Source organism: Delphinus delphis, chromosome 17, assembly GCF_949987515.2.
Source record: "Delphinus delphis chromosome 17, mDelDel1.2, whole genome shotgun sequence".
In the NCBI taxonomy this organism is placed as follows: domain Eukaryota; kingdom Metazoa; phylum Chordata; class Mammalia; order Artiodactyla; family Delphinidae; genus Delphinus; species Delphinus delphis.
This window is the reverse complement of record NC_082699.1, coordinates 7,942,055-7,954,248: the sequence shown is the minus strand read 5'-3', so window position 1 is coordinate 7,954,248 and position 12,194 is coordinate 7,942,055. Positions and strand designations below refer to the sequence as shown.

General features: G+C 47.8%; 1 protein-coding gene across 3 annotated transcripts in view; it reads right to left on the bottom strand.

The window, feature by feature from the left end:
- The window catches only part of CHD7 (chromodomain helicase DNA binding protein 7), a 178,219-nt gene that overhangs the window by 67,897 nt on the left and 98,128 nt on the right, over nt 1-12,194 (bottom strand). The gene's annotated exons all lie outside the window — the stretch shown is intronic.

Below are 12,194 nucleotides of genomic sequence, written 5' to 3'. Positions count from 1 at the left end.
ATGGACAGAAGTCTCCCCTACTATGAGGCTCCATTTCCAGCATTTATTTCCGCTCTAACTGCCACAAATTATACAATACTACAGCTGAACGCTGGGCCCCTTTCCTTTCATCTGCACGCCAAGAGCAATCAGATTACCCTGGTAACCAGCGGTCACATGACCAGCACCTGCTCTTTTGGCTGGATGCCACTGACTAAAGCCATCTGCTTCCCTCAATCAGCTTTCAAACATTCTCAACACCTGCGCTGCAGTGTTTTGTGGTTTCTTTTATCAAATCAGTGCAAAACTGCTTCCAAAACTTTACATATTTCTCAAATTTGTTTAAATCAGAGGTAGGCCTGTCACGGAGCTGAACCACTGCCAGGTAAAGAAAGCTGGCAGCAGGTCCTTCCCCAGTGCCCTCTCCACGCCACAGTGAAGGACACAATTTGATTTAGTGGGGTTCCTGCACCAGGGGTAAACTGTCCTACGGGAGAAAAAGGCTTACTGCCTCGGAGCCCGCCAGAGCCCAGGTCTGAGGAGACGTCAATCTGCTGGAGGAGAGAGGTGCTAATGATGTTCCGTCTGTCCCAAGGATGCACTCTGTGGAACCTCCAAGAACGTGCAAAGTCAGACAGGACCTCTCCAAATGCCCGGACAAAATGCCTGTAGCCAAGGGAAGCAACCACCCCAGTTCTGATGACTGGAGGATTTCTAAACTCAGTGGACCTTGAGCTATTCATGCTGCCCCGAGACATCTAAGCATTTCCTTGCTAACATCTTCTCGTGACATCAACGTACAAATCAAAAACATACCAAGCGGTCAAAAAAGCTACAAAGTCTTCAATGTTCACCCCAAGACATTACAATCACAGACAAGATGAAGTTATTTACATCAGATTGCCTTTGCCACTATTTTGCAATAAGCTCATTTGGATTTTCAACTGTTATATTAAAACTGCTTTGCCCCAAAAGAGCTAAAGACAGAATTTTTTTTTTTTTAAGCCAACGAGGAGCACTGATTTCAGACAGCCCTCAGTTCAAGTTCCAACTCTGTCATTTATAACCTGTCTGTCTGTGACTCTGGATACATCATTTCTTTTCCCTGAGTCTCAGTTTTCTCATCCATAAAATGAGGTGAGTAATTACATTTTGCTCCAAGATTCGACCTTTCCAAGCACCTGGCACACTCGACCGGGAGCTGTTCTCTGACTGCGGCTCAGACCCACGGGCGGAATCAACTGCGGAGACTTAGGGACGGGACCCTCTGCGTCGTGACCACATCACCTAGGCCACGTGAAGAGAAGGAACAGCCTTTATCAACAGTCTCAACACCCGCCCAGAGGCCACTCGCCTCTATACTCCTGGCCCCTGCTTTAGTTCAGACGCGTATCACGTCCCACTCCGACCGTGACAACGGCCTCCCCGCCTCGTCCCCGTCACCAGCCAGGGGCAGGGCCACCCGCCATCAGACTGCTGGCGAGAGGACACGTATCCCACGGCCACAGCCGCGACCCAAATCTGTAAGGTTCAAGGCTGGTCTTTCGCAATGTCTGAGCCAAAACACGGCCATACACATTCCTCTCCCCAGCTAGAATCTGGGAAGCCTGAACGCACGAAGAGGGCAGCTCTTCCGGTTGGGGAGAAGGAAGCGGTACTTATTCACAAGGACCACCCCTCAACCCGACACTACGAGGTCCGGGACGAGGCCACGGGCTGCCTGGCGCGAATCCAGAACCTCAGGGCGCCGCCAACAGCTGCAGGGCTGGCCCCGGCCCGACGCCCCGCCAGCCAGGACGGCCAGAAGAGCCAGCTGTGCGGGGTCCAGCCCCGACTGGCCGTGGCCCGGAGAAGCCCCGGCTGCCTCCACGCGCCCCCTGGGCCGGCCCTGCCCGCCGCGTCCCCGAGCTCTGTGGCTCAGTCCTGACGCCCGAACATGCCCTGCGAACCCAGCTCCAGGCACCAGCAGAGCGTCCCCGCTCACACACAGACCCGACCGAATCATTCCGCCCAAAGCCGCAGCCCCACGTGTACTGACGTCTGAGATTCTCGGTGCGCGGTTTTTAAATCATCGGCAACATGAACTTTATTTTTCTACTTTTCCCACACCCCAAACTCTCCACCCTCCACCCTGCAGAGATACAGGACCGCTCCCAGAAGCGTACGCGCATCTCTCCTCCCTCCACTGCCCCTCGCGCACTCATCTGCAAGGCTCAGCTGGACATCACTCAGTCAGAGAACCATTTTCTGGCCACCAAAGTCTGGATTAGTAAGATCTCACACTCTCTGCATGCCACGTGATGTACCCCCACACAAGGGATGTTTAAAACACACAGTACTGGGTGGTAACATTACTGCAATGCAGTAAAACCAAAGCGCCAGCTGTGTCTGTGTATATGTCTTTCTCCAACTATCCTGTTAGCTCAAGAAGGAAATGTGTCTTATTTATCTCTGTATTCCTTGTACCTGGTCAGGTGGGCTACTTATAAACTTCAGCTGACCAATTAAACAGTACAAGTAACCGTGAAATCAACAAACACATACACAGCCCTGACCACGTGCAGCTACAGCGCTCTTCTCCTTAACTCATTTACGAAAACCCCACGCAGATTCTATCTTGACGAAGCTCAGTAAAATGGGGCTAAACCACTACCAAAGTAGAGTGAAACCTAGCAAGTTTTCAAACCCCGTACATCTGTATACCTCCCCTCCGGACTCACAGAGTTCTTTCATTTCTTGACCCTTATCGCCCACCATTACTGGTGAAGCCAAGATGCAGGGCCACCCCCTCGTGAAGCTAGGCAGGCCGTTGTACTCTTGGAAAGGGTTATATCTTTCTGGGGATGCTGCTGGCCACCGTAGGGCCACCATTCCTCCACCAGCTTTACTTACATGTCACATTTCACCATGAGAGGGAGGTCCCAGTGGCGGGCAGCGGGATATTCGCAGGGTCCATGGCTAAGTGACACTTAGGTCACCCTGCCAGACCGAGCTCTAAAGTTCTGTGGTTGCCTCCCCCAACCCCAAGTGATCAAAACCTACACCACCCTGATGAAAACTCCAAGAAACAACTGCTGGGTTCAGAGAGGAGGAATCCACATGGAGGGAGTCATCCCTCTGGAAGGACATATTCAGTGTATGGCTCTAAGAGTCCACAACGATGGGCCCAGTGACAGTACCTGAAGTGGGGCTGGACACATAAATCCAAGCTAAGATAGAGCATGTAAATAATGAAGTCTTTTCGGTGAGAAACGAGTACAGGTTTTTTTAAACACGACTTTATGCAAAGGGCTAGAACTTCCTGGAAAGCCAGCTAGCTGCCCTGATTTATTACAGAGCGCAGGGAAACATGGGTAAGCACCAGCCTAAGGGTCTAAGTCCTCGAAGGAAAGACGGTTTGAAAAGGAACCGTATCGTGGAGCCAAACATAACGAGAGGAGTGGAGTCAGCGGGTGAAGCTGTGTGGACAGTGGCGGGGTTGGGCGGAGCGGGGGCAGCGAGGATTCTCCACCACACAGACCCTCGAGACAGGACACGTCAGTGACGGGCCCCCTCACACCGGGGAAAATCAACCTGGAGGCGCGTGAAGATCAAACAGGTCCGTTTTCAGGAAATCAAGCCGACGTGTCACACGACCATCTTTCAGAAGAGCAGAGAGTATTGAAACATATCCTTATACTTTACATACATAAAGGCCTTTTAATAAAAAACTGAATGTCATGGATGAGAAGTGAGGGATGCCTCTGGCACAGGAAGTGTATGGCTTGTCGTGATTCAGAAAGATCACGTATGATAAAATACATGAGCCGCTAGGGTCGAGGTCTCAAGGCTGGTAGGAGAAAAGCGTCTGGCCTCTCAACTTCAGATTTTCCTCTAAGTTTTTAAACAAGGAAAAAGAAAATTAAAAGATAAAGAGGCAAACTAAAAAAGCGACAAGATCAAGGACTAAAAGTTTAAAAGGATCAATGAAGGCAATATAAAATGTGATACATCATGGAGTAAAATAACCCAACAAAATAAAATAAAAATGTTACAAGTCCTAAGACCAAAGTTTTATTTAACAGCTGAACTGGGATGTGATAAAATGCAGGTGACAGAATAAACTAATGAAATAAGAGTCAAGACAAATTCTGCACGACAGACAAGAAACGCAGAAGTCAACACCACCTTCACACGAAGGCCCTTGGAGCTCCCTAGGCCAAGGGCCCAGCAGCGATCAGCAGATGGTCCGAATGCCTGAGACTCCCTACAAGGCAACGCAAGGCAGAGAGCATCTGGGCAGGATCAGGGGACAGGAGCCCCCGTCCGCCCAGGCAGTCAGCCCTCGGGTGCTGAGCTGGCCCCCGACTCCTAACTGCCACCCGCAAATTCTTCACCCTACGCTTCTGCTTGAGAAAGAGAAAGGAGAGCTGAGAAGTGGAGGAGAGAGGGGGTTAGGGGAGGGGGCTCTATTTTACTTCTGAACAACAAGCTGCAAAGACAAATTATCAATCGAGTTTTTAAGTTCTCTGCCTCGAAGACAAATAATTTCAATTGTTACCTTAGGTAGCTCTTACACGATCAAGTACTCCTGAAGTACATTAATTGTGCTAAATTTCTAGGAAGGGAATAGCAAAGTTAGGTAGCTCTTACACGATCAAGTACTCCTGAAGTACATTAATTGTGCTAAATTTCTAGGAAGGGAATAGCAAAATTAGGAAAGATACAGAAACCCAGCTTGCTTTCATTTAAAATGTGTATTTCAAACTCAACAGGCCTCGCCTTCACATCTTACAATCAAACTGTGCAAGGATAAGGAAACAGGGACAAAGAGGTTACACACTCGGCCCAGGAAGCAGCCGTCCCAGGACTGGGCCAGAACCTGCCCGGCTCCAGAGCCCCTGTCTCCGTCCTGAGACCGGCCTGAAGGTCTCACCTCCTCGTGGAGACGTACTATGCATCCAGCACTGGCCTGGCGTTTTGGGGGACCCTCCAGGCCTTGGAAACCTTCCCTGGTGAACGCCTCTGTTACTCCAGTTCATCCCTGGGTGGCCTTCCAATAACATCAGAACCCTGTCCTGAGGAAAGCTCCAGTTGACCATTTTATAAAGAAGAATGTTTTAAAAAAATGAAAGAGAAAGTACAGTAGAAAGTTCTCCTGAAAGAGCTAAACGCATTTTTAATGTTGAATATACTGTAGATGGGGGGAAAAAAAATCACAAAGTCACGAATTATCATTGAAAATCTAAAGGTTATTGAGTTTTATGGACTGAATTAAGATCCACCAGAAGTAAGATGGAAGCAATGTCTGGTGAGCTGATGTGTTATCCAATCCCAGAAGCTCAACAAACATCAACATTAGCCCCCCAGCTCTGCAGCACCACCTGGCACTGCAACACGGCAGAAAGGATCGGGCAAATCAGACATCACACGACCCGCGCAGAAAGCATGCCTTTCAGTGCCCTTTTACTATGGGATATTCTTCCAAGGGCCAATACTTGGCTGTCTGTGCCAAGTCCTAAGACGCCAGCCTTACTCACGCCCAGCGTTCCCACGACCCAGGACGGGGAGAGTGAGGACAGCGTTAGCAGCCGGAAGCCCACTTCCTGGATTCATAAGTATCTTCTCTGATCCGCCAAGGTGGCTATGACAACCGGTGAGACGTGCAGCCCACCCTCGGTTTAATCAGGTGAGGTATGAGGTATGTAGGTGGAGAATTAGGCAGAGCAAATGGCAAGGCCTACGAGGAGAAAACCTCACCACCTACCCCAACAGAAGAAGCATGAAGTTACATCATTCCTACAGGAATCGGGCTACACATAAAATTAGTAATCTAATGGAAGTTCAAGGGTGTTGCCTTTCTAAAATTAAGAGAGAGAGAGAGAGAGAGAGAACAGTGTCTTTTTTCTTTCTTTCGCCACAGCACTCGGCTTGTGGGATCTTAGTTCCCTGACTAGGGATCGAACCCGCGCCCCCTGTAGTGGAAGCGCGGAGTCTTAACCGCTGGACCGCCAGGGAAGTCCCACAGTGTCTTTTTTCTTAATTCGAACGCTCCAGCTCCCTGTTTAACATTTTAGAACTCAGTCACACGGACTTCCACGGAAAGGTGGGTGAAGCAAAGGCCGGCCTCTCACGTGACTGATGCTCTCACAGTGGCTTTGCATCCAACACCCCACAGGGAGCTCTGTCTGGGCAGAAGACAACTAGCAAAAAGATCTTTATGTACCACGTGACAAGTTTTGCATCCGCACAGAACTTCATACTTTTCAAAAGCACATTCATATCCACAGACATTTTTAACGATAATTTAAAAAATCAGCCTGTGACGCCTTCTGCTCTTTATCTTCCGACTCTGACATCCCCAACACATCTCCTACGGCAACACGTGCAACACCCTAAAATTCCACTTAAGAAGACTTCAAAGGAAGGTGTCTCCAGAAAAATGCCCCTTTAACATCCTCCTGCTGCCCAGGGCCTCCTCACCTCTCACCTCTCCTCCGACGGGTGCAGTGGGACCTACCTCACCTCTCCCACACAACCACAAGGCCAGCAGGCCACCGCTCTGAAGTCCACTGCAGCTCCCTGGACGGGCAGGAACAAATTCCCACCAGGCCCACTGTGGCCCATTCCTGCATCCGGCACAGAGCATGAGTCAGCAGAACTTGCTGTTTAGGGTCAGTGACGTTGGGCATCCGTCCCCGCCAGGGAGCGTAAAGGGAATCACGGGCTATCAGAGACGGCAGGGTCTGAACTGAAGGCGGCTGACAGCTCCCTCACTGCTCATCCTGCTTTAAGACAAATCAGATAGAGGAAGGGTCACAAGGTGGCCTGTCACTGGCCTTTTACATGTACAAGGAAGTCTCTGAGATGGTTATCCTTCCTTTCTCGAAGGAAAGGAATCCCCACGGGGATTAAGAAGACCTCACGGCCCGGCGCCTTTGTCAAAGAGAAGGCAATCTTAGGAAGGGGAAGGGGGCACCTGGTTGCACCCCTGGCCCGGAGCTTGGACGTAGTGACCAGGAGCGGACAGGGCAGGCCAGTGGGCAGACGCCTGAGGCTCACGGACACGTCTTCCTTGTTCCTCGCCAACACCTAAAGGGCTCAAAAGTCCTTTGTAACCACATGCCAAAGAAACCCACACTCTCTTCTGCTGGTACAGTATCCAAAATACCTAATTCAGTCTGTTCAACTATCCAATGTCTTGGGTCAAAGCTAAGTCACGGCACGTGAATGAAAGAAAGAACAAGAAAATAGAAGAAGAAAAGCTGCTGGTTTCATTTACTTTATTACCTGATGGGGAGATACCTGACTATCTAGGTTTTCTGTACTCGTTAGCAAAACAAGTTTAACGGTTTGCTTTTGTGTCCAAGAAATTTTACATATATCAGAGCACATTAGAAAATATGTATTAGTTACTTAAAATACACCACTATTGGGCTTGCTGGCTGAATAAAAATATTTCTCAGGTAAATGCTGCTACTCTTTTAGATCCTGATTGAGAAAACAATATCTGAAAAGTTAACTAAGTTCCTCAGAAGAAAGTAGCAACATAAATATTAAGGACAGTGTGGTATGCAAAAAATACACTTAACGTGTTTTGGGTACTTTATACGTCTTTTGCAGTAAGAGTGGTGTTTCACAGTTTAAAAAATATATATCTTCACTCTTAATTGAGAAGTAGCATTTTAGCTTCCTATTAACTTTAATACTGGGGGTGGAGAGGGGGGCAAGGACCAGATGAGTTCCTAGAAACTGCATTAGAAGCAAATCTCCACGGCTTCATTTAAATGAAGCTTCAGTAGTCAAGTCACAACCTTTGGCTAAGTTCCCTTCTTTATGTACATTCAAAGAATCTTTATATAGCTAAATGGACCACTAAATCCTCCAAGAGTCATTCAAAGGAAGCACTTCCTCCAAATTCTCTCTCATTTCACAAGGCCCAAGCATACACAACAGAAAACGCATTGAAGAGAAGACCACGAGTCCTCATATTCCAGCTCCGTGAATCCTTCCATATGCAAAATGGCATCCTCTCCAGGCCACAACTGTCTTAGCCTTTATTTTCAATATTAGCCGTCAATATTTAAAAGCTATAAAGACACCTGGGGAAAGCACTAGACAGGTAGAAAAATATATATTTAATGTAAAATGGGAAGAGGGGAAGAAAGATATGGTCCTAATTAGAAAAGAGGCATGTGGTCCATTTTTTCCACCAAGATTTTAAATGTCTCTTTTTGGGGACTTCCCTGGTGGTGCAGTTGTTAAGAATCTGCCTGCCAACGCAAGGGACACGGGTTCGAGCCCTGGTCCAGGAAGATCCCACATGGCCGCGGAGCAGCTAAACCCGTGCGCCACAACTACTGAGCCTGCGCTCTAGAGCCCGCGAGCCACAACTACTGAGCCCGCGTGCCACAACTACTGAGTCTGCACTCTAGAGCCCGCGTGCCACAACTACGGAAGCCCACGAGCCACAACTACTGAGCCCACGCACCGCAACTACTGAAGCCCGTGAGCCTAGAGCCCATGCTCCACAACAAGAGAAGCCAACACAATGAGAAGCCTGAGCACCGCAACGAAGAGTAGCCCCTGCTCGCCATAACTAGAGAAAGCCCAAGCGCAGCAACCAAGACCCAAGGCAGCCAAACATAAACAAACAAACAAACAAATAAATAAATGTCTCTTTCTGAAATGCTGACACCTTTTTCTGTTTCACTACCATTCTATATAACAGCTTCTGGGCAGATTCTTTTAGGTTCTCCTGCAGAGGCAAGACAGACCCAATTATATCTTGGTTGCCAAAAGGGCCAGTGTGCTGGGAATGGCCACAAATTCAAGCCTCAGTGGCTTGCAGGGATGACAGGTAGTGAGAAGGACACGGTGAAGGCACACAAAGAAACTCAGCCCCACCAATGACGGCCACCTTTCTCATGTCATTTATGACAGTATGTGAATGATGCAAAACCAGCTCTCTCCTGTGTGGACATCATGCAGACCCCCAGCGGGTCACTGCCGTCACCAGCCGCTCAAAGGGCAGCACGTTTGTTAGGAGAATCTCACCAGTGATAAGGCATAGAGGGCCAAACAAGAAAGATGTGAGTAGTTCTACAGTAAATGTTTCCTTCCATTTCTGTTTATCCCCTCTGCTTCAGCCCTCTGTAGGAGAATTATTTTCTGTATAAACAAATTCATCAAGTTAACTTATTCAAGGATGGAAATAACTGGTATCACATAACGTTTTGCAAAACAAAATTGCCACTGCAGTATTCCAGCGCCTAAAGCAACCTGCTCCGGCAATTCAGCCCCAGCACTGACATAACCCAAACCTCCTATTACCTTCATGACTGCATATTCAATTTACATAATTATTCTGCTATGCTATTCAGAATTTACATGTAGCTGTGTGCAGTCTACTTATCCTTGCTTCAGGGATGCTTTTTCCTTCCAGACTTAGAGGAACAACGAGACCACAACTTGAGATACTCCATTCCCCTGACCACCTGAAACACTGTAGCTCAACACAATAATGGGTTGGCTGGTTAATTCAATGACAATCTCTATTCAGTTACCATATTCTTGGACAGCCACCCCCATCTGAACATTAACGACAGGAAAACCTCTCAGGCATCGTCCTCACCCCACTTCATCCTAAATCAGCAAGTGGTCCTCCAAGGGCAAGTCGCCAGGGCCAGCAGAGGTGCTGCAAATGCTCTCAGTGGCCCTCCTGGACGCACCCCCTTCCCATTTGCACTTCTCCAAGCTCTAAAGAAGGGTTCCCCTCAATTACTTTCACACCACTCGGGGAAAAATGACTGTCACCTACAGCAGCCATCAACTGAAACTACCAGTCAAAAGCAAAAATAAAGAGAAAAAAAGTAATAGACGGGCTTCCCAGGTGGCGCAGTGGTTGCGAGTCCGCCTGCAGACGCAGGGGACAGGGGTTCGAGCCCCGGTCCGGGAAGATCCCACATGCCGCGGAGCAACTGAGCCCGTGCGCCACAACTACTGAGCCTGTGCTCCAGAGCCCATAAGCCACAACTACTGAAGCCCACGTGCCACAACTAGTGAAGCCCGCGCGCCTAGAGCCCGTGCTCTGCAGCAAGAGAAGCCACCGCAATGAGAGGCCGGCACACCACAACGAAGAGTAGCCCCCGCTCGCCCCAACTAGAGAAAAGCCCATGCGCAGCAACGAAGACCCAACGCAGCCAAAAATTAAAAAGTAAATAAATTTATAAAAAAAGAAAAGAAAAAAATAAAGATAGGGTCAGTCTGAGGTAGACTGAGAGCTTGAAAGAATATATTTGGAAATTTACGACAAGTATCCAAGATACAGTGGGGTTTTTTATATCAATTTTTACCATTTGGTAATAAATTCAAAAACTTAAGATAAAAACTTAAGACAGATGTATTTTGAGGCTACAGTTAGTTTTGGTGATATATGTTCTGAGTTCCAGAAAACTTCTTTAGAACACACACTCTTACATTGTAAGTTTGTTTTAAAAAAAATACATTCTTTTAAGATTTTGCTTTGATTTCTTTCTCCTTAGGAGAAATAAAGCACATGCTTCCTCCTACTAAAAGCGCAAATACTCAGGCTTAAGCAACTATGTATTTTTTAAAACCCCCTCATAAATCAGACTGAAAGTCTAACTGTCCTCTGGCCTCACATCCCTAAGACTTAACACAGTACCTACAAACAGTAAGTCCTTAATAAAGTATTGCTTAAGTAAATGAAAATAGAATGTATAATAAACTCTGAGGTTAGAGGAGTGTTCACAGGGAGAAAAACATAATGGGCTTCCCTGGTGGCACAGTGGTTGAGAGTCCGCCTGCCAATGCAGGGCACGCGGGTTCGTGCCCCGGTCCGGGAAGATCCCACATGCCGCGGAGCGGCTGGGCCCGTGAGCCATGGCCGCTGAGCCTGCGCGTCCAGAGCCTGTGCTCCGCAACGGGAGAGGCCACAACAGTGAGAGGCCCACATACCGCAAAAAAAAAAAAATTAAAAAATAAATAAATAAAAATAAAAAACATAATGGCTTTCAATTAAGAGACCACATACTGAGGCATCAAAGGACACTATAAGCGAATGCAAATATTAAGTTACCTATAAGACTGAGTTACTGAATATACGGTGGTCCCTCAGTACCTGCAAGGAATCGGTTCTAGGACCCCGGCGGATACCCAAATCTGCAGATGCTCAAGGCCTTTGTGGAGGGCCAACTGTAATTCAGTTACCTGGGTACCATAAAAAGTACTGGTGACAAAAGTTTTGTTAATGTCTATGATTCAAACTTGCAGAACACTACAGAATAATGTATTGGGTTGTTTAGATATTTTTAGCAGGAAGCTGAAAATCCAAGTTTGTTCTCTCACTTTGCGGCATCTTTCTAGTTACAGAAGCCACCCTTCTTTGTGTACCTGCTCCTGACACACAAGCAAGCTCACAAGCCCAGGGCTGCCAGGCCGGCGAGCTCGCAAAGCCCACGTGGAGCATGTCAGTCTCGGGGTGGAATGCCACGCGCCCTGCACAAGCGGGCATTCGCTCGTGGCGGGAAGCGGTGGAGCGTGTTTTCTCCTGCGTCCGCAAACAGGTTCAGAGTAACCAAGTCTGACCATACTTCCATCTGGAAACTATATTTTCTAACATGAGCCACATTCTGAAAAACAGATTCAGATGTTTGGAACTGGTTCAGAACAGTTGTAAGAAATGTTCGGTACAAATGAAAAAAATTAGTCTTCAATGTCTTCTCCTCTCAGCTTTTCTTACTGAATAAATATGCCTCCTGGGGGGTCAGAGAGCTGGTAGGGAAGTACCAGAGGGGAAGCACGATGTGGAGGCGGCTATTTCCTAGGACCTAAAACTCATGCTACTCTCCAGTGCATATCTAATGGGTAACTGCTATTTGATTTCTCCCACGTTGCCCACTAGGATTCCAATGCTGCCCCTGGAAGGCTTCCTCCGCCTGCCAAGTGGAGAGAATGCATTCTCCCGTTTCAACTTCTGGGAAGCGGGACTGAAAAGCCTAGCGAAATGCAGTGACTCGCCTTGCCTTCTATAATCCTTCTTACCCAGTTTGGCACTGTCGCTGAAAATGAGGCTGGTGGTCTAAGCTCACAAATGATTCTGCTGGTAACTTGGTTCTGTTTGTTAAATGACAGGCTTTCACAAAACTACAAGAAAGTGATTTTAAAATAATAAACAGTTTTTATCCAGTAACGTTTCTAAAGAATCTACCAAC